Below are 24043 nucleotides of genomic sequence, written 5' to 3' on the forward strand. Positions count from 1 at the left end.
GGAAGACTTTCTATGACCCTTTCTATATCTTTAGGGGTTATGGGACTTTTTAGATAATCTATTTGGTCCTGATTTAATTTTGGTATTTGGTATCTGTCAAGGAAATTGTCCATTTCCTCCAGATTCTCCAGTTATGTTGAGTACAGGCTCTTGTAGTAGGACCTGATGATTTTCCTCCAGATTCTCCAGTTGTGTTGAGCATAGGCTTTTGTAGTAGGATCTGATGATTTTTTTGAATTTCCTCTGTTTCTGTTGTTATATCCCCCTTTTCATTTCTAATTTTGTTAATTTGGATACTTTCTCTGTGCCCTTTGATCAGTCTGGCTAAGGGTTTATCTATCTTGTTGATTTTCTCAAAGAACCAGCTCCTGGATTCATTGATTCTTTGTATGGTTCTGTTTGTTTCCACTTGATTGATTTCAGCCCTGAGTTTGATGATTTCCTGTCTTCTTTTCCTCTTTGGTGAAGTAGCTTCTTTTTGTTCCAGAGCTTTAACTTGTGCCATTAAGCTGCTAATGTATGCTCTCTTCTTTTTCATTTTGGAAGCACTCGGGGCTAGGAGATTTCCTCTTAGCACTGCTTTCATTGTGTCCCAAAGATTTGGGTATGTTGTGCCTTCATTTTCATTAAATATTAAAAAGTCTCTGATTTCTTTTTTTATTTTTTCTTTGGCCAAGGTGTCATTGAGTAGAGTATTGTTCAGCCTCCATGTGTATGTGGGCTTTATGTTGTTTTTGTTGCTATTGAAGGCCACTTTTACTCCATAATGATCTGATAGGAGGCATGGGATTATTTCAATCTTCTTGTATTTGTTGAGGTCTGTCTTGTGACCAATTATATGGTCGATTTTGGAGAAGGTACCATGAGGTGCTGAGAAAAAGGTATGTTCTTCTGCTTTAGGGTGAAATGTTCTATAAATATCAGTCAAATCCATTTGGTCCAAAGCTTCAATTAGTTTTACTGTGTACCTGTTTAGTTTCTGTTTTCCTGTTAAGTCCATTGAGGAGAGTGGAGGGTTGAAGTCACCCACAATTATTGTGTTAGGTGCAATGTGTGCTTTGAGCTTTAGTAAATTTTCTTTTATGAATGAGGGTGCCCTTGCATTTGGTGTGTAGATGTTTAGAATTGAGAATTCTTCTTGGTGGATTTTTCCTTTGACCAGCAAGAAGTGTCCTTCTGTGTCTCTTTTGATGAATTTAGATTGAAAGTTAATTCTATCTGATATTAGAATGGTTACCTCCCGCTCGTTTCCTAAGACCATTGGCTTGTCAGATTATCTTCCAGCCTTTTACTCTAAGGTAGTTTTTGTCTTTGACACTGAGGTGTGTTTCCTGTATGCAGCAAAATGTAGGGTCTTGTTTCCTTATCCAGTCTGTTAGTCTATGTCTTTTTGTTGGGGAATTGAGTCCATTAATGTTAAGAGATATTAAGGAATAGTGATTATTACTTCATGTCATTTTTGATGTTATTTTTATATTTGAGTGGTTATCTTCTTTTGGGTTCAATGAAAGAAGGTTACTATCTTGCTTTTTCCAGGGTGTAGTTTCCCTCCTTGTCTTGGAGTTTTCCTCCAATAATTCTTTGTAGGGCTGGGTTTATGGAAAGATATTGAGTAAATTTAGTTTTGTCATGGAATATCTTGGTTTCTCCATCTATGGTGATTGAGAGTTTTGCTAGCTATAGTTATTTTGGCTGACATTTGTGTTCTCTTAGAGTCTGCATGAGATCTGCCCAGGATTTTCTAGCTTTCATGGTCTCTGGTGAGAAGTCTGGTGTGATTCTGATAGGCCTTCCTTTATATATTACTTGACCTTTTTCTCTTACTACCTTTAATATTCTTTCTTTGTTTAGTACATTTGGGGTTTTGATTATTATGTGACAGGAAGTATTTCTGCTCAGGTCCAGTCTGTTTGGTGTTCTGTAGGCATCTTGTATATTCATGGGCATCTCTCTCTTTAGGTTAGGGAAGTTTTCTTCCATAATTTTGTTGAAGATATTTCCTGGCCCTTTCAGTTGTAAATCTTCACTCTCCTCTATACCTATAATCCTTAGGTTTGGTCTTCTCATTGTGTCCTGGATTTCCTGGATGTTCTGGGATACAAGCTTTTTGCATTTTCTTTGACTGTTGAGTCCATGGTTTCTATGATATCTTCGGGATCTGAGATTCTTTCTTCCATCTCTTGTATTCTGTTGTTGATATTTGCATCTATGGCCCCTGATTTCTTCCCAAGGTTTTCTGTCTCCAAAGTTGTCTCCCTTTGTGATTTCTTAGTTATTTCTACTTCTGTTTTTAGATTCAGGATGGTTTTGCTCAGTTCCTTCATTTGTTTGTTTGTGTTTTCTTTTAATTCTTTAAGAAATTTTTCCGTTTCCTCTTTCATAACTTCTGCCTGTTGACACAAGTTCTCCTGCATTTCTTTAAGGTTTTATTTATTTATTTATTTATTTATTTACTTATTTATTTTACATTTCTCCTTTATTGGCTTCTATCTTTTGAGCCTTATTCTCCTGAATTTCTTTAAGTGATTTTTGTGTTTCCATTAATCGGGTTTCTAGCTTATTCATGTTCCCCTGTATTTCTTTAAGAGATTCATTTGTGTCCTTTTGTGTTCCTCTAGTAGCATCATGACAAGTGATTTTAAATCCAAATCTTGTTTTTCTGGTGTGTTGGGGTATCCAGGACTTGCTATTGTTGGAGGGTTTGGTTCAGATGCTGCCATATTGCCTAGATTTCTGTTGGTAGCATTCCTTCGTTTGCCTTTTGCCATCTTGTTATCTCTGGTGCTAGTTGGTCTTGTGTCTGGCTGGTGTTTGAGCCTCCTGTGAGGCTGTAAGGCTATTTTCACAACACTGGATGGCTGGGTTTCCCCTGTCGCAGATTACTGATGTGCTGCCCTCCTCTTGGGTACCCTTGGAGCCCTAGTGTGCCTTGCCCCAGGTTGTCTCTGTGAACCAGGTGATGCCTGTTTGTTTCTTCAGGGAGTGCTGATGGTGTATACTGTGGGGACCTTTTCTGAGTGCAGATCACTCTGTTGGGCAGCCAATCCCCCAACCGGGTTGGTGCACACAAGGCTAGCCTAGCTGCTCAGGCCTTGAGTCCAGGCAAAATCCTGACAGGTTTAAGCCCAAGCAATGTTGGCCTTGGGGTATGACTGCTAACTGGTCTGTTAGGTAGCTAAGATGGTGCTGTGTATGCCCTCTGCAAGTCCCAGGACAGTCTGCTGGGCTGTCAACCTCCTGGCCCAGTTGGCACTCAGATGGCCCACCGGACAGCCCAGGGCCTGGGTGTAGTCCAACCCCTGTTGGGCTTAGACCCCTGCGACATAAGCCTCAGGCTATGACTGTTAGCTGGCTTTGCCTGCTAGAACTCTCTGGCATCCCGTAGCCAAAATGGCAGCGTGTGCATCCTTTAAGTGCTGGGACAGACTGCTGGGCAAACAACCTCCTGGCCAGGTTGGCACACCAATCCCCCCCCCCCCCCGAACAGCTCAGGGCCTGGGTGTAGGCCAATGTCTGTTGGGCTTAAACCCCTGCGATGTTGGCCTCGGGCTAAGTCTGCGTACCTAGGACTGTCGGTTCTCTCTGGTGTCTGAGAGCCAAGATGGTGGAGAGCCTCTCGTAACTGACTGGCAGGAGGCAGAGTTCTGATGTGGCTTCAGTGCGGTGAAAAGCGCTGTAACTCCACAGCTTACAGCCTGGCTGGCCAGTGATGGTCAGTGGTAGCAGGCTCAGGGCCTGCCAGGACCCTGTTACCTTGGTTCCACTGATGGTGGCTATTTAATAGTGTTATACTGTGTTCAATATCATGTTAAGGGAATGCCTCCCTTTTCATACTTTTATATAAAGAAGAAACAATAACATTATTTGATGTATAAATTCATAAATTGATTTTCTTAGACTTTCAAATCTTGTCATACACAACACAAAACATAACACACACATACACATATACGTACTCAAACTCACACACACAAACATACACACAAACACACACACACACACAATGCTGTTTTCTTTTTAATTTCTACATTGACATTTATGTTAGCATCCTGCAGTCTACAATCTCAGACTCTGTACAGCTTTCATTGCATTGTCTATGTCCTGATTTTGACAATTTAGACTCAGATTGCTCTTCAATATTGTGGTTAAAAATTCTGACAGATGACAACCTTAACTTAAATAAATTTATATTCTGCTTCTAAGTGGGCTATACTTGATCCTGGACAAGTACCTGTTTGGGACCAAGAGTGAAATAGGCCACTGTGGAAGTATTGTGTCACTCCCTGAGACCAGATTATATAAATTTTCTATTTGCCAATCTAGAATCACCTGGAGATGGGCTGCTGGGCATGCCTGTGGGGACCATCTTGAATAACTTAATTGATGTGGGTGGACTGACTCTATGGGCAGAGGATTCTAGACTGCATAAAATGGAGAAAGTGGGCTAATCACTAGCGTCCAATCATCCCTCTCTCTTTCCCAATTGTGAGTGAAATGGGAGTGCCTATTTCTAGCTTCCATTTTGTTCATTTCTATGCTGAAGTGGTCATCCCCTTCAAGTGCTTGTTCAAATAAACTGTTTCTCCTGTAACTTGCTTTGTCAGAATATCTTGTCACAGCAACAGGAAATTGAATGGAGACAGTATGAAACACTGAGATCCTGATGATGTAGGCAATGGGAAGATGCTCCTCAAAGTGTTTCAACTACTTGTGTGCTGAAGAGAACTGCATAGGATTTCAAAGATATTACCATCGGTTAAATTATTGCTTTTGGAGTGGTAAGGGCCTGAGGTGAAGAAATTAGACAAAAACTTGAAGACAAATGTATCAAACATCATGTTCATTTAATAGACATATAAGGATGCTAGTAATATATTAGGAATTTGAAAAAGAGACTTTCAGGCCCAAAAGGAAAAAAACAAGCAAGCAAACAAACAAACAAAACAAAACAAAACAAAACAAAACAAAAACCATAGGGTTTCTTTTCTTAATGGTTACTTGGGGCAGGGAAGTCCTACACTTAAAAAGAAAAAAAATAGGCTTAGTGTATTTGTGGCTTATCCTACATGACTCAAATAGGGAAGAGGGACTCTTGTTACGTATAAGGGTCACAGAAGTTATTTATAGGGACTTCAATTAAGCAACTTTCGACTTCAGGTAATAAAGTGAGAAAGACTGGGTGGTCTACACACTGTGGTCACAGTAGCACCTGGAAACTTTGTGTTCCATCACTGCCTGTCCTGAGTTCTGCCTAGGAGTCCTAGAGTTGGGATCCCCTTTGATTAAAAGTTTTTATTTCCTGTTTATACACAGAATAGCTATACGCTAGTGACAAAGCCTTTGTTGAGCTTTTGGTAAGAATATGGTGATCTTGTGTTTATGATCTCCTTTGCCTCTGGTACTTTTTCTCAGTACACTTAAAAATCATTAGAACAATGGAAAACATTATGGTCCAAAGAACAACCCCATTTATCTATGTTTTCTCAAAAATAAAAGCCTTTTGCAATTGAGAGAAACAAGAGAACTTTTTCTTATTAATGTATTCTTGTTACATTTCATACACTTAAATGGAACCGGTGGTTTCATCACTGAAGAGAATGAGTTCTTCTCTCATCTCTGATCTTAACTGCCATTCTCTCTCCTAAGAGAGAGTCTCATAAACCTCTCCTCTCTATACTTTAAACATTTATAATGAATACATTTTGGTGGCATCCTATATAAACCAATTTAAGTAAGAAAAACATCAATATATGAAAATATATGAAAAATTATTTTTGATTACTGTACATAAATGATGAATATGTAAAAAATACCATTAAAATAATCAAAGAAGTAAATATGAAAGTACAAAAAACAAAATTACAAATGTAGGGTTTAATCATTTATTCAATAGACTTTCCTGCATAACTGTGAAGTTTTAGGGAAAGAAATTGAACTTATTATCAATCTAAAAACCCTAGTTAAATATGCAAGATTTATGTTAAATCAGAGTTTAAACATAGTTCCTGTTGTTATACTGTCACTGAACCACATATACCAAAGGCCCAGAGTCTCTGTTGCCTAGGGTCGTCGCATTCAGTGTTTCACTTCTGGAATAAAGGAGATGAGGAAGAAAGACAAGCACGTGGTAAGGGAGGGGAAGAACATCTAAAACAAACATACCTCCCTCACCTGGAATTGTTATATGAGTTACATAACTGAAGAACTTTTCATTGAATATACCTTTTTAAATTTATTTATTATTTTCTACTTCCATATCAAACACCTACTCACTAAATTTTATCACAGGATCAAATTGTTAGCAAGAAAGACTAGATTCACAGAATGAATCGAGAATCTCAAAGCTCCTTAGGACATGAGACCAGTAATGCTGTTGTTGATTAAAGAAGGAAAGATCAAGTTCTTTGTGGAGGAAGAATGTAATGTGGTTTGTTTCAGTTGTTTCATCTGGTAGGGGACCATTTCAATGGTCATTGAGAGTGAAACTAAATAAACTAGCCCACAAACCCTAACCATTTCAGAGATTCAGTCATCTTTAATACTGTCAGCCTCTTCTGTCCCTTTCTTTTTCTTTGACTTCCAAATTTTGGAACTTGTTTTAAGGCTTTGATATTGCCCTTGTTCAGACTATCAGCTCATTGCCTCCATGTTCCTCATTTCTCTCCCAGGCAGATTTTATACCAGAGGATAGACACATCTCCAATTCCTTTGTTTACAGGAAATAAAAAAATAACAATCGTTCATTGCCTTGGCTCAGCTGGTGTAGTGTCTGACAGCCTCTAGAGATGATCGTTTCTATTACTATTTTATGTGTATTAGACTCAAAAAATATTGTAACTGCCACTGTGGCCTAGAGTTTCAGTGTCTGAGTCTACAGCTGATCGACACCAACACTTATGAAGCCTTTTAGTTGAGTTGTATCTTGAAAAACAACAAATGCAAGCACTTCCCACTGAGCTTTCCAAAATGTTTTATGTGATCATTATTTATACAATAGCATATGAGGTCAAATTTCCTCTCAAATAATTTTCAGAGCTTTGAAGTCACATTTCATATCCATCTCTATCCCAGATGAACAAATATGCAGATAGATCGGAATGACAGGCTTCTCAGATACCACAACAGTGCTAATACTCCAGGAACTCTTCAAAAGGAACAGAAGCAATTGCCAAAACTGCTTACCCCATGATGAGACATCCTCACAACCCTGTCCATTTTCCTTTGTTCAAACGCAAAGGTATAGTTGGTGAGTTGCCAATATTCAAAACTAGCAATATCATGGATATAACCACTACTTCCTTCCGCATCCATGCAAGCACTTTGATAGTTCTTAGGTAAACTAACTGGAAGAAAACCCCTCCCTCATACCTCAGCTTGGGTGTAAAGTCCTCAGGAAGATTTTTCCTAGCTCTCAGAATAATGAAGGTGTTGTTTCTTCAGATGTCACAACAGCAGACATATGTTACTAGTCTAACAATTGTCAGGAAGGACACTTACATTATGCAGTATCATCTGTAGGCATTCACTTGGAGGTGGAAAAGGGATGTAACAAAATTCTCCTTTATCTATTTCATTTATGCCATTACTACATGTACCATTAGAGTAAGAAACTTTTGTGTGTGGATGGGATCAACAGTCTGAATTTAATGTATGAAAGCATATTATTATCTTTTATACAAAATTATTCCTTTAATTATCTTTACCTTTATACATATTTCAGAGGTGACCTTTGTTTTCAAACCACTAGAACTACAGGCTATAAATTTGCAGTTATACTGACACCGACTCGAATTTTTTCTCAGGTGTATGAATATCTTTTCTACCCAGAGAGAACGGAGGTACAAATCTGACTACAGACTACCATATAGTTTGGTATTACAGTCTTGCATTTACACATCAACAAAATTGAATTCTGAGGGGCAGGAAGCTTGTTTTGGTTTCAGATAATTTATAATTAGATTTCTCTTTAACTCTCTTTTGGTAACACAATATTAATGCGCTAGAACTTATTTGCTGAAAAACTGAACCCAAACTGGTATGTGAATAATTATAGATACCCTTTATTCAAGGCACTTGAGGGAGCAAGTGTACCAATAAGTAACACATTTACTTATAGAATTCTATCTCTGACTCCACGGAGGTGCGCATATAATAAAGCATTTTACCATGCTATTTTGTCTAGATGTTTCCAAATATGATTTTTACTCTAGCTGTTTTATTTAGGGTGTTGGGAAATCTAGAGTTCAATTTGTCTTTCCAAATTGATTACTTTTGTGCATAGTCACTTAAAACGTTTTTATGGGCTGATAGTACCTACAGCTTAGTAGGACTCGACTGAATGGCTTGCACTGGGCTGGCCCCCCAAACCTCTTTTTTCTCCATTCATTTCCTGATTTGACTAAGCATTTTGATACTATATGAGATGGAAGGGAGGCCTTCCTGTGGCTTATATTGGCATGTAAAATTGAATATACTATCTTAATGTTCACATTGACTAGTTGTAATTGAATCTATCCTGATCACAAACTAGAAATAGTGCAATTTTATTAAGAATTTCATAGATTTCATAGGAGCACTGGTAATTTGGCTACTATTGACAGATTTGTGAAAATTGTCTCAACATGCCACAAATTTATGAAAACATAATTGTCTAACAATACACAGCACTTAATTTCCCTTTTACCTGCTTCCATCAAACAAGGGATCTTCTGAAAGCAGTTATCTAAATTATGCATAGATAGTTCAATTATGTAATGTCCCACATTTTTATGAAAACAATTCATTTCTGCTTTTAAAACGAGCTTTTAAGATTCTAAGTAACAAAGGTAAATAGACAAAACAATTATTTCCATAAACTATGTAAAATTGCCTTTACTCCAAAAAAATCTCGAAAGAGAATTTATAATAAACAAACATGTATTCTTACTGTTATGGTTAGATAATGAAAAATTTTAAATAATAGAGATTTTTAAAATATTAAATTACTGCAAGTTGGTACTGAAAGAAATATAAAGCAAAATAAGCTTATTTGATAATGAGCCAAATTTCTCTTAAGTGTTTTTGGTATTGTTGATAAATTTTTAGGGATTTCTTTTATTTTGGACTATTGTGTTATTTAAATGATATACATGATCTTTTTTTTTAAATATTTTTAAATGGTAGAAAGTTATGTGATGTGTAAACTTTTAAAATAGAAATCCATGAGTTACTTTAAAGAGTGAATTTATTTTGTCTCTTTACCATCTTTGATAGACTATACTCCCAGAACATTATAGTTTGTTGCTATTGCCCTAGGTTGTCCCTAGAGAGAGAAATAAAGTCTCTATTGCTGAATGTACCATGCACTTCAGACACAGGACCCAAAGGACAGTGTGAGAGTCCACTGAGTTAGAACTCACCTGCCTCTTCTTGAGGATTCACTTCCAAGGATGAGAGAAGTCACCACGCAAGGATTCAAATCAGAGAAGCCATCAACAATCTGACTCAGTTAAGACAACTATGCAGCAAAGACCAGTATGGCACAATAATCTTAAATTCTAATGAAGTATTGGAGAAGAACTTCCAACTGCCACTTTACTAAACCAGCATAATCTCTAACTACATTCAAAAGATTTGTCCTTACACTTACACATTAGTGTAGTTCTCCTTTGTCATCAAGGGAACTTCTCTTTGAAATAGGAGACAATTATAGAAAACCCCAACCAATGAAAATACAGCATTATTGAGTCTGGCCCCAGAGAGTAGATCTATAAAACAACTCTCATTCCTTAGAACTAGTGATTGTTGAAGAAGAGTGAACATAAAAATAGCAAGAGCCTTCTTCTTGAGGTTCATGTGGTCTGTTAATTGTGTCAGGTATTCTGAGCTTCTGGGCTAATATCCACATCAGTGAGTACATACCATGTGTGTTCTTTTGTGACTGGGTTACCTCACTCAGCATGGTATTTTCTAGTTCCATCCTTTTGCTTAAGAATTGCCCTTGGTCCTATGAAGGCTTGATGCCCCAGGGTAGGGGAATGCCAGAACAGGGAAATGGGAGTGGGTAGGTTAGTGAACAGGGGGAGGAGATATGGGATAGGGAGTTTTCGGAGGGGAAAGCAAGAAAGGGGATAGCATTTGAAATGTAATTTAGAAAATATCTAATAAAAATATTGTAAGAGTCAGATGATCAGGGAGTTTGCTGTGAGATCATATGTCATAAGAATGTCAAAAGCTACCCGCAGACTTACAAATATGATTACTAAAACATGAGCAGAACATGGACAAACACAATAAATATATTAAAGTGGATAGGAATGTGTGGGAGCGGGGAAGAACAGGAGTCTACAAAGAACTTACGTCAGGTAAGGAAAGCTAGAGAGGTGGTCTTCCCCAGGGAGGAACATCCCAATTGGTCATTCAGCTGTGTTTGTGTGTTTGTGTGTGTGTGAACATTTAATTAAGCAAAAGAACATAATTTTATTTTGTTAAAAAGCAAGTACGGTTTGTGGAAGGGCTTAAATGGAGGTAAGGAAGAGGAAAATAATAAAACTGTATTATAATTTTAAGACTGCAATAGTTTTCATCATTTTATTTATTTAAAGAATTAATATATGAAAAGTCTTTTTCAGGAATATGGGATATAAAATGAATATGGTACAATGTCTGACTTTTCAAAATCAAACATAAATATGGTAAATGAAACAAATTATGAAAAGAATATTTTAGACATGGGATAGAATACCAGTAAGAAAGAGTAGGTAGCCCTGTCACTAAAGAGTTTTTTATCTAGCAGGTTATAGTCATGTGAAAAAAGACCTAAAGGTCTATTTTGATATATAAATTAGGACTGACTATTAGATAATGCAGACACATGGATAATTAATACATTGGCAAATATGAGTTCTTATACTAGAAATCATAAGGTACTGAATTACATTGATTTATAAATTTTTATTCTTATAAAAGAAGAGAATAAGGTTATGTAGGAATACTTCAGTATTTTATAAAGTTGGAGATATCACTAACTTGATGCCAGACAACAGACACAATTATGGACTTCACATAGTATGCAGATTTTTCTATGTGGGAATATGAAGTAACTGAAAGGACTTCAACCCAAGACAATAGTAATCAGATGTACATTGTAAAACTCTCTGTTCAAGAATACACTATGTAATCATGTTAAATATTGTGATATTAGAATCACAGAAGGCTACAAAAATCTAGGTGAGATAGAAAGACTGATGAAAACTCAATAGGAGGGTACATAGAATTTAAAAGTCAGTTGAAGGATGGAAATAAATGGTTTCTAGTCTCTGGCTGATCCATATTTCAGCTCTGATTTTGGTACTTACTGCCTGACTTACACTAAAGGTTTATCATGTGTCCTCCTGGAAGCCATTCACAGGATGTGAATTCTCACAATATTGATTTATAAATATTCTGTGATGACTAAATGAAATGCTATTTGTAATTTACCAAGACAAGCTTGGTATCTCAGTAATGTTCATCATGAACTTTGTCTTAGGGGCACCCCCAAGTGAACAAAAGAGCCAAGAAAGTCAAGACCAGCAAGTAGGGGTTTGAAACTCCTGCATACCGCAGGGGTGTCATTCTAGAAAGTGTGTATCTCAGTCCGATTAAACACACATCTTTTCACTCAGTAGTGCCACATCTGGAATTGTATGCTTTATCACTAAACAAACACGTGAATATATATATATATATATATATATATATATATATATATATATATATATATATATATATATGAATTCTAATGTCACTTTGGGCATTTCTTACAGTGACACAATACTGAATACCAGCAAAATTGTCAACAATTTTGAAATGTTAAAATTATTTATGTTCTAACTTATAGACTGAGATGGCATTCAGCCTTTTAAATAGATGAATATGTATTGCTCTGTAAATATCTACATGGCATTTATATTTTTAAAGATCAGATACTGCATACGCTAATTTTTGATTGAACTCATAAACATGAAATTATATATGGTAAATTAGATAGATTTGACTAAATTTATAGTCAGATTTAAAGTTGCTAAATGAGCAATGAAGGTTATAAATAAAGAAATATGAGGAAAAAATGACTAGCATAATTTCTTCTGGAAGTGAGAGAATTTTTCATAGTTTTGGAATTAGGAAAAGGAAATAATTTTTCATAAGTTAAAATAAGAGGGGCTATGTTCAAGGACACAGGCTAATAATTTCCTCTCTCCAAAGAAAATCATGTTTACTTTTTTACTCAACCAGAAACTTAGCTACTTTTTTTCCTTACTATTGCCCTGTGGGTTTGACCATACCAACTTTAGAGACTATACATGCAGGATTTTAAGTACTTTTTGGTGAGGTCAGAAGGAAAATAATGCCTTACTTATGGGAAATCACAAACAAGAGTCTTCACAAGGATAACAGCAAATAGCATTGTTGGAATGTGTTAAGAATACAGCAGAGTTGTAAAACACACAATGGCCAGACCTATCAAGCCTGACTTTGTGAATCTTCATTTTTATTTCTTAGTGGTATACCAATCCTCATCTTGCTAGCTACTCTCTTTGTATTTTCCAGGGGTCCAAGCATAAGGAATGTTATCCCTCGGCCTTTATAGCTTTAAAGGAGTGTCTAATCCTGAAGTTATTGGTATCATTTTTTTCCTCTCAAGACAAGAGACACAACATGAAAATATAAATTTAAAAAAGAAAGGGGAAGAAAAAATTGGATGTCAGTGTTCTCCTATGGTATCACTGAATCCTTTTGAAAACACATTTGAAGAAATTTTTATTCTTAGACTAGTGATTAATAAAGTATAGTCTCTGCTGGGTATTTGTTGCAAAATCAAAGTATTAGTTCCTATTCTACATCTATTGAGTAAGAAACTCTGGAATGGAGCCTGTCACTTTTCATTTTAATACGACCTGTTGGGAAGCCTCATGTATACTAAATGTTGAGAATCACTGCCCAGACTTCTAAATTTCACGAGTCATTAGATAACCTTATGTCTTTACATCCAGATTAAAAACCTCTTGCTGACAGGTTAGAAGAGATCCTATGGAATGGGCTTGGTGGCACTTACTATTAATCTTAAAGGCAACTGGGTTTTGTGAGTAAGAGACAAGACTTCTTGTCATAGTGTATTCTATAGCAAGAAAATATGGATAAAATAAAAGGTTACTGCATTAAACAATTCAGTTGGTTAGCAACAGCTGGTCAATATTGTGAGGCAAAAGGAATTGGAATTATCTTTTTGTGGCACCAGAATACATGGTCATTGACCTCCAGACAAAACTGTCCAAATATATGACCAAAATTTATCAGAATATAGGGTCATTGTATCAGAAAAACATGATCAAACAATGGGAACAAAAACAGTTTTGGTTGTGTGGACATCAAGAGTATCATTCACAGCTATGAACACATTATGCAGGATTATAAACAACCTCAGCCAAGAAGAAATAAGTGAGGGGATACTTAGGAGAAGACAGCTTTGGATGGGGGGCTATGCGTCGACATCCTGACTAAGGACTCACACATCCATTGTCTGGATGCTAGGAGGGCAGTGTGCTGTTAGGGCATGATAAAGAAGCACGAGCAAACGTGCTCTGCTTAGCTTCCTTTTCCTCCACTCTGGGGGGAAATATTCAGAATGGAAGCTAGTTGAAAAGAAAATCCATGAAAATCATTATATGCTCTGTTATTGTACATTAACAGTCACCTTAGAGAGGCTAAGATTATAGCTGCTATATTTCTATAAAGAATTTGTAGAAAGTCTTGTGAAAGCTTCTATGTGTGTGTTTGTGCATGTACATGTAGGTGTGTGTGTGTGTGTGTGTGTGTGTGTGTGTGTGTGTGTGTGTGAGTATGTGTAATGGGGCATACTTGATTGACATTCAGACATGGTAGCCTTGGCCTTTCGCTTGTGTGCAATGCAGCCAGCCTTTTCTGATAATCTGTCCTTCATGATTTCCAGAGACTACCACCTCATGGCCCTGTCTTAACATAACCCCTTAATAGAGAGCATCACATTCCCTTTTAGGTTTTCATTATCTTCAAACAGTGTTTATTATAAATGACATCACACTATCACCAAGCATTGAGGAGCCTGTTGAGATTGTGACTAAAACACTCCATGCCTAGAAAACGGTAATCTATAAATCTCAGAAGGAGAAAACTATCTCCAGGTTCTCCGTTAACAAAGGGACCATATCCCTTCCTTGAGTAACAAAAATATTCTTTCAAATAACCTTGGTCAATGACACAATAACCTTTACAAAGTGTGCTATTTTATTTTTCCAATAACACCAGAAATCTTTAGATTTCACATGGTAGAAAAAAATGAAACAAAAGAAAATGTGCTTTAAATAGGAAAACTATCATTATATAATGTTATTGCTTCAACGTTGTGTGTTGTATTTTAATAGTAGTGGTTAGTTAGAGGATTAGTTGTTTGCTTGTTTTTTTTTTCTTCCCCTCCAAGTAAAAAGAGAATAAGAGCCGCAGCAAAGCAGGTTGGGTATGGAAAATTGCATATGAGACTGAGTAATTTCTGCTCTGTATTCATGGAAGTTTGCTTATCAGTGAACTGTGGTATTTTTCTTTCCCACTTAGACAAGTGCTACATAGGTAAATATAACTGCAGCATATTAAAAAGCACATTTATTAAGAACATTAAATACTCCCTATACATCAAAATGCTCTGAGAGGCTCCCCACAGAGCTTGTCTAACTCCTGCTAATGAGTTCTAATGCATGATTTTCTTGTACCTCACCTTTCTTTACACGTCAATCTGTTCATGGCATCTGTCATGCAAACAGTAACGCAGGAACCGCTGGGGCTGTCAAGGAAATGACACCTTTCTCCTTTACCAGAATCTCAGAATGATGCCCAGAATTCTCTGAAATTCTCCAGGCAAACTATGTCTCTCTTTTAAAACCAACACCATCTGCCCAGCAGACATTTATGAGCCAATTGTCACATAAAAGAATTTTAGCTGAGTTTTGATGTTCAAGCCTGTTACATTAGGTTATCAAGCTTTCGCTTAGCTAGATGGCACACCTTGCATATTTCAAATTGAAGATGGATAGTAAAATATAAATTCATATCAATTAACTTTAGCCACAGCACATAGATAAAAATAAAGGCACATGATATTTGATGTTTCTATGTGTGTATGCATGCACATACACATATACAGAAACAACCTCACAGATTAATACATGTCCATATTAGTATTTAAATATTTCTATCTCAAAAAGAAACATGAAAGCACAGGGCTCATATAATATTAATAAATGTAAAAAATTTAATTCCTACATTTTTAAATTAAGTAAATTTAGAGATAAATTTATCATATATAATTAAGTATGATATCCATAAAACTCTCAAATACATCAAAACATCTTCTGTATAATCATTCCTAATTATATAACTAATCATGTTTAGCAGATAATTCATTAACAAGAGTAACTTTTACATGATTCAGTTAAGATAATTTGATTAAACTATTTTCTTTAATCTTCAAACTTTTTCAAATAATTATCACCTTAGAGGAAGCATATATAAACACTAAATATTTAATTTTCACACTATATGAGTAGCTTGCATTATGCAAGTCACTTTAATTTTTGGTTAAAATACCACTTTTATTATTTGTACATATGAAATTATGCATGTAGAGCACAGGTTTTAATTTTAATTTCGTGTATTTGTGTGTCATTTATGTAAACCTCCTTATGCAACTGTAAGAAAATTTCAGTATGTGGTGCTTGCCAAAAGTTGCTTGATGAACATAATTATGAACATGTTTTCATAAGTTTGCACAATTTTGTTCATTTTCATAACACCCAAGGAGTTTTGAATGATAATCTGAATGCTTTGAGCATATAGGATTTTAGTATACATTTTTGTGTTGTTCTATAAAATTTATAAAATTACACTTCTTACAGCAGTACAGGATATGTCTCATTCAATACAATTTTCAACACTGGATGTTTCAATCAGTTACCTCTTATTAACTAAAAAATGTTCTCATTGATGGAATAACATCATCAATAAATATTAAAACTTTACATTTTCATTGATTTAGAAGTCATTCTCTGTATCCCGATCATACCCATGGCCCTAGTCATTACTACAACAGATGGGTGATTGTTCTCTCAGTCATGTGCAAAAAACATACAAATATTTAAAGTTAGAAAATATTTATATTGTTAATCACGAAGATGGGAGAAGAAAGAACACTGACTCCAAACCTCATGGACAAATTAATTAAAGGAAGCAATTAATTTAAGCATGCATTTTTATTCGTGTACATGACCTACTTCCCACTAAGATGGCATTCCAAGTCTCAGCATCGGATGTGAAGAAGACAAGGTTTTTATAGCTCTAGATAGGGAGGTTTCCAAATTTGGGATTTGGTGGGCGATTTAGGTAGGATTGTAGATGCAGAGTATAAGCATAGCAAGTTAGACATAACAACCTCCTGAAGCAAAGCAGGATTGCAAGGTGGTAGTAACAAAATAGTCATAACAATCTTTGAAACAGAGGTAGGGTTGAAAGACGGCAATAAGACTTTGAAAAAAAAAAGATAGGGTTGATGCCTTAGTTAGAGCTTTATTTCTATGAACAGACACCATGATAAAGACAGCTCTTAAAAAGAAAACATTCCATTCAGGGCTGCCTTACAGTTTCAGAGGTTTAGTCCTTTATGGGGGGGGAAAGTATGGCAGCTTCCAGGCAGATATGATGCTGAAGAAGTAGTGAAGACATCTTGATACACTGGCAGCAATGAGGATACTGGATGTGTTTCACACTGGGCATTGCTTAAACATTCAAGACAACAAAGCCCCACCTCCACTGCAACACACTTCCTTCGAGAAGACCAGATCTCGTCCAATAAGGCCATAGCTCCTAATAGTGCTCTTCCATACACCTAAGCATTCAAATAATGAATCTACCAGGGCCATATCTATTCAAACTGCCACAGTTATCATTTCTTGAGACAGGAAATTTCACAAATCAGAGGTGGTGCATAGCCTACTCCCAGAGAAACAGAGGTTTAATTATAAACAGAAATGAACCTCATTTGTCTGCACTTTAAGATGACCTTTCAGCCTATGATAGCTGGTCGTTCATCAATGTATTGTTGAAATCACATTAAATACCCACATTTCATTTGTATTGTGAACTTTAAAAGTTCATCAAGCATGACGTCCTATAATGTTTTAGATTCTTGCTATCTTCTTGCTTCATGATTACACTATAATTGTGGCTTGAATGTTTGGCCCAGGAAGTAGTAATATTAAAAAATGTGGCCTTGATAGAGTAGGTGTGGCTTCATTGGAGGAAGTGTGTCACTCTGAGGATGGGCTTTGAGGTCCCAGGCTCAGACTCTGCACAGTGCAGATAAGAGCCTCCTCTAGTTGTCTACAGAAGAGAATCTCCTTCTGTGTGCCTTCAGATCAAGATAGAGAACACTCAGCTCCTTCTCCAGAACTATGTCTTCCTGCGAGCTGCCATGTGTTCTGCCTTGATGATGATGCACTTAGCCCCTGAAGTTGTAAGCCAGCTCTCATTAAATGTTTGCCTTTATAAGAGCTGCTTTGGTCATAATGTCTCCTCACGGTAATGAAACCTTTATTAGGACAACACTGCACAATCATTATCTCTTATAGCCTTTAGCTTCAACATATATGAGAAATGTCAGGACAAAATATTACATATTAATGGATATTTCTATGAAAATTTGAAATATCTTTACCATGTGGCATTTCTTAAAATTTACAGAATATGCTACTGTTTTGTATTTAAATAAAATATGAACATATTGTATACTTGTAAATACTGAAATAACTTTTAACAAGATTTTTTTTTCAATCCCTTTTATAAGTTCGTCTTTGTGTGCCTAAACTCTGCAATTATTCTCATGGTCATTATTTCAACTTCATTTTAGAAGGACTGTTAGTGTCTAAAACAAAAATAACCTTACTTTTTCACTTGAATGGTATCAGAATCTCTAGCTACCTCCCACTACTCATTATTCTTTTCTCAATAAGTAATCCAAAGTTTATCTGTTTATGGACTCTCTATCTTTGCTACTTACTGTGCCAATGTGATTTATGCCAAAGAGAGACACAATGTGTAGCATTTCTACTTCTTTTTTTAAAAAAAAAATCTATCACTTTTCCTACTTTATTCATAAGTAAGAGACAAGAAATTTTCCTTTATCTAAATTAGACAATTTGACATTCTAGAATGAGGGTTATTCTCAAAATCGTAGTTTATACAGGACTGTCTTAGTAATGGCTTGAAAATATAAACTGATACAGAGTACTGTAATCCTGAAATATAGTTACTAAATTTATGACAGGGTAAAGCATTTGACTTACATGTAGTCCATGCTATAATTTTGGAAGCACTGGTTGATAATGCAGATTATCACACCTGATTAAAGGTGTTTCTTCCCTTCTGGGACACCTCATTGCATTTATATCAAGATTCTATTAAAGGGCACAGGAGGAGTGATGATCCTAGCTTAGAAACTATCCAGAATATTTGATTAAAAGAGTGAAGAGCTAAATCTAAAGAAAATGGATAGCTATTTTGCATAGAATAGATAGCAGGTAAATAAGGTAATACTAAATTTGATGGTAAATGTATTGACAATAAATGACATACTTAATCAAAGAAACTAATGGTTGTTTGTTGCAATAGTAACTTTCAAGTTTATAAACTTACATATTTAATTATAGCCACTAGATGAGGGGACATGTCTTTGCATAACAGGCAAAGATAACCTTCAAAACTTTGTTTGGGAGCTCTAAAAGAATTTACAACTAGGTAAAGAAATTAGGTTCACCCAGGCAGGTCCAAACCCAGAACTCACTCTCACCAATAAGTAGTTTTCTGAATATTTCCATTTGCTATTGGTGATGTGTAACTCAATTATTTGGAAATCCCCCTTACCAAAAATGTATTTATTAAACTTTCTTGACCTGATCTTAATTTTGCATGCATATTGGTAACTTAGCTTCTAGTGGTATGTATCACCAGCATTTCTCAAAGAAGAAACACCAGAGTATCTGGCTTTATGTGGAGGTCCTTGATCCATTTGGATTTGAGCTTAGTACAAGGAGACTCTGAAGCTAATAGAAAAGAAACTGGGGAAGACCCTTGAGGACATCGGTACAGGGAGAAAGTTTCTGAACAGAACACCAATAGCATATGCTCTAAGAGCAAGAATTGACAAATGGGACCTCATAAAATTACAAAGTTTCTGTAAGGCAAAGGACACCATCAAGAGGACAAATCGGCAACCAACAAATTGGGAAAAGATCTTCACCAATCCTACATCAGATAGAGGGCTAATATCCATTATATATAAAGAACTCAAGAAGTTAGACTCCAGAAAACCAAACAACCCTATTAAAAAATGGGGTACAGAGTTAAACAAAGAATTCTCACCTGAAGAACTTCGGATGGCGGAGAAGCATCTTAAAAAATGCTCAACTTCATTAGTCATTAGGGAAATGCAAATCAAAACAACCCTGAGATTTCACCTTACACCAGTCAGAATGGCTAAGATTAAAAATTCAGGAGACAGCAGGTGTTGGAGAGGATATGGAGAAAGAGGAACACTCCTCCACTGCTGGTGGGGTTGCAAATTGGTACAACCACTCTGGAAATCAGTCTGGCGGTTCCTCAGAAAACTGGGCACCTCACTTCCAGAAGATCCTGCTATACCACTCCTGGGCATATATCCAGAAGACTCCCCAACATGTAATAAGGATACATGTTCCACTATGTTCATATCAGCCCTATTTATAATTTCCAGATGCTGGAAAGAACCCAGGTATCTCTCAACAGAAGAGTGGATGCAAAAAATGTGGTATATCTACACAATGGAGTACTATTCAGCCATTAGAAACAATGAATTCATGAAATTCTTAGGCAAGTGGATGGAGCTAGAGAACATCATACTAAGTGACGTATCCCAGACTCAAAAGGTGAATCATGGTATGCACTCACTAATAAGTGGATATTAACCTAGAAAACTGGAATACCCAAAACATAATCTACACATCAAATGAGGTAGAAGAAGAAAGGAAGAGTGGCCCCTTGTTCTGGAAAGACTCAGTGAAGCAGTATTCAGCAAAACCAGAACGGGGAAGTGGGAAGGGGTGGGTGGGAGGACAGGGGGAGAGAAGGGGGCTTATGGGACTTTTGGGGAGGGGGGCTAGAAAAGGGGAAATCATTTGAAATGTAAATAAAAAATATATCGAATAATAAAAAAAGAAGAAACACCAATTAGTTCATTCAAAATGACCACATGAAAAATTTCAAAGTTATGTAAAAGACAGAAAACAGCTGTTACATCATCCACAGCATTACCCTTTTTCAAGAAGGATTACCTTCTAAATATAAATGGAGCAAAAGCTACCTAGAACTTAACTTCTTAATACTTCAAAAGTTTGAGAAATAATAGTGTAATATTGGTTTAAGTGACTAATTTTAAGTTGGTTTGTTGAATATATTATTTATGTATTTATTTATTTTACATTCTGATTGCAGGCCCCTCTTCCCTCTCTTTCCAGTCCCACTCTCTACTCCCCTGCTTTTCTTAATGCCCCCTCCCTTGTACTCAGAAAATGAGAGAAAGGAGAGGCACCCAGCCTCGAGTACCAACCTGCTCTTAAAACAAGTAGCATCAGAACTAAGAACATCCTCCCACTGAGGCCAAAGAAGGCAGCCCAACTAGAATAAGGGGTCTGAAGGCAGGAAATAGAATCAAAGTCAGAGAAGGCTCCTGCTCTAATTGTTTAAAGACACACATTAAGACCAAGCCGTACTTCTGCTAATATGTGTGGGGAACTTTAATGATACTTGCAAACAGCACACCACAAGAACACCTATGGAGTCTACTAATCTGTGCCAGTGAGGCTCCCAGAGACTAAACTACCAACCCAAGGATCTGTATATATTTTTATAATATCAAAATGGTTAGAAATTCAAGATACAGCCTCCTCAAAAGCCAGCTGAGGAAATGTAACTATGTTCTGACATCCCTGGGTATCTTATCTCTTGACTATTTCTTACTTGTTTCTTATTCCAGTAAAAGGAGTATGTAAAACTTGTTTCTTTCTCCAGCCATTATTATTATGTAGTATATATTTATAGCACTTTGACCCATTCTATAATAAGGGAAACATTATTGCAATAGACTCTGACATATCTTTTCCATAAGAACAAGTTTTGGATACATATTTGGTAAGAATATGTATTTACATTTATTGATTCCCTTTAACTCTTCCTTATCCAAATATTTTTTATTAAATATACATTTGTTTATATAATATATTATGATTATACTTTCACAGCCCTTAACTCCTCCTGGAAGCTCTTCCTTCCCTCCAAATCCATATATTTCCTTCTTCTCTTAGAATACAAACATCAAAAAATAACAAGATAAAAGAAAAACAAACCAGAAATGCACAAAATGAACAGAAGTAAAAGAGCCAAATAAAAAATCTCAAGAAACAGATAAAATTGAGAATTGTTCTTTCCAGGTCTGTGAAGAACTGTGTTGGAATTTAGATGGGCATTGCATTGAATCTGTTGATTGCTTTTGGTAGGATGGCCATTTTTATTATGTTAATCCTGTGGTTCCACAAGCTTGAGAGGTCTTTCTATCTTCTACGATTTTCTTCGATTTCTTTCCTCAGGGACTTGAAGTTCTTGTCATACAGATCTTTCACTTCCTTGGTTAGAGTTACACCAAGATATTTAATGTTATTTGTGACTATTGTGAAGGGTGTTGTTTCCCTAATTTCTTTCTCAGCACGTTTATCATTTGTATAAAGGAAGGCTACTGATTTGTTTGAGTTAATTTTACATCCAGCCACTTTGCTGAAGTTGTTTATCAAGCTATAGGAGTTCTCTGGTAGAATTTTTGGGATAGCTTATATAAACTATACTATCATCTGCAAACAGTGGTAACTTAACTTCTTCCTTTCCTATTTGTAGTCCCTTGATTTCCTCTTGCTGTCTAATTTCTCTAGCTAAAACTTCAAGCACTATATTGAGTCAATAGGGAGACAGAAGGCAACTTTGTCTTATCCCTGATTTTAGAGGGATTACTTCAAGTTTCTCTTCATTTAATTTGTGTTGCATGGTGAAAAAAGACAAAGCACAGGGATGATGGTGTGAAGAACTCTGGGAAAGGGAACTGGAAGGACAGCAAGCAATATTTGGAATATAAATAAATAAAATAGTTTAATAAAAATAAAATAAAAAGGTGAAAAATCATAAACCACAACAAAAATAGAAACACGAAGATGAAGAAATACATATTTGCACAAAAAAGAAGTCCCATTAAAACACAAAAGCATTTACACAGGTCAGAATGACAAAGATCAAAACCTCAAGCTATAACCGCCCAGCGGTGAGGGCCACTGAGCAAGAGGGATACTCATTCATTACTGACTGCCATGCAAACTTGTGGACTAATTTTGAAATTATTTTTCAAAGTTTCTCAGAAAATTGTGAATAGATCTACCTCAAGACCCAGCTATACCACTCCTGGGCATATACCCAAAACGTGCCCCACTATACACAAGAACATTTGCTCATCCATGTTCATAACAGATTTATTCATAATAGAAACTAGAAACAACCTAGATCAACCAACCAATAAAGTATATTTAGTACATTTACACAATGGAATATTACTCAGCCATGAAATTTACAAGCAAATGGAAGGAACTAGAAAAAAATGGTCCTCAGTGACATAAGGCAGATCTAAAATAACAAACATGGTGTGCACTTACTTATAAGTGGATCTTAGTCATAAAGCATAGGATACCCATGTTATAAGCCATAGACCCATAGAAACTAAGGAACAAGGAGGGCCCAACGAGGTACACCTGAATCTCTCTGTGAAGGAAAAATATATTGGACATCCTAGCTTGAAGGGAGGAGGGGACTGGGTGGGGTAGCAAGTGGGGTTAGGAACAGGAGGATTGAACTTGGGGGAGGGCAGAGGGACAGAACACACAAACAATTGTATTGGGAGAAGGGTTATCCCTGGGAGCTAGAAACAATGGAGAAAGGAAACTTCTAGGACTCTATAATGATAAAACTAGCTAAGAGTACTAGCAATGAGAAATATGGAATCTGAAATGGCTATTTCCTGTAACTAGGAAAGACTTACACTGGAATGACTGGGATACCAACACAGCCACAAAACTTCAGACCCCCACCATTTGTCCTGCCTACAGGATATGCCGGCACATGGGATGGAGCAGAATTTCAATAAAAGGTCAATAAATGACTGGTCCAGCTTGAAACCATGCCAAGAGACAGACAGACAGAGAGAGAGAGAGAGAGAGAGAGAGAGAGAGAGAGAGAGAGGGACAGACAGACAGACAGACAGACATCCCTTTTATTATTGATGGTGATGATATTGTTATACATGCAGCCAGGAGCTTATCATAAATGTAGCCAGCATGGCTTTACCCAACAACTATTGGAAGCTGATGCAGAGACTCATAGCCAAAGATTATGCGGAGCTTGGGTAATTGTGTGGGTTAGGGGAAATAAGGATGTGAGGGAGCCACCAGGATCCAGGACATAAGAAAATCCGGCATAGTCAACTAACCTGAGCTTATGGTTCATGAAGATTGAAGTGTCAATCAAAGAACATGACTGGGATGCGCCTTGGCCCTCTACACATATGTAGCATTTGTGGAATTGGGTCTTCATGAGGGACTCTTAAACAAGGAGCAGGGATGTCTCTACTGTATTACCTACCTTTTAGATCCCTTTCCTCTTACTGGGTTGCCTTGTCTAAGCCCAGTAAAAGAGCATGCACCTAGTCTTGCTGTGGCTTGATATACCAAGGCTGGTTGATGTGCAGGGGAGGCCTTCCCTTTTCTAGAGAACAGGAGGAGGGGTAGATAGAGGAGGAGGTGGTGTAAAAAGGAGGAACTAGAAGGAGAGAAGGAGGGGAAGCTGCAATATGGATATAAAGTGAATAACATTATCAATA

This window comes from Apodemus sylvaticus, chromosome 8, assembly GCF_947179515.1.
Source record: "Apodemus sylvaticus chromosome 8, mApoSyl1.1, whole genome shotgun sequence".
Taxonomy (NCBI): Eukaryota; Metazoa; Chordata; class Mammalia; order Rodentia; family Muridae; genus Apodemus; species Apodemus sylvaticus.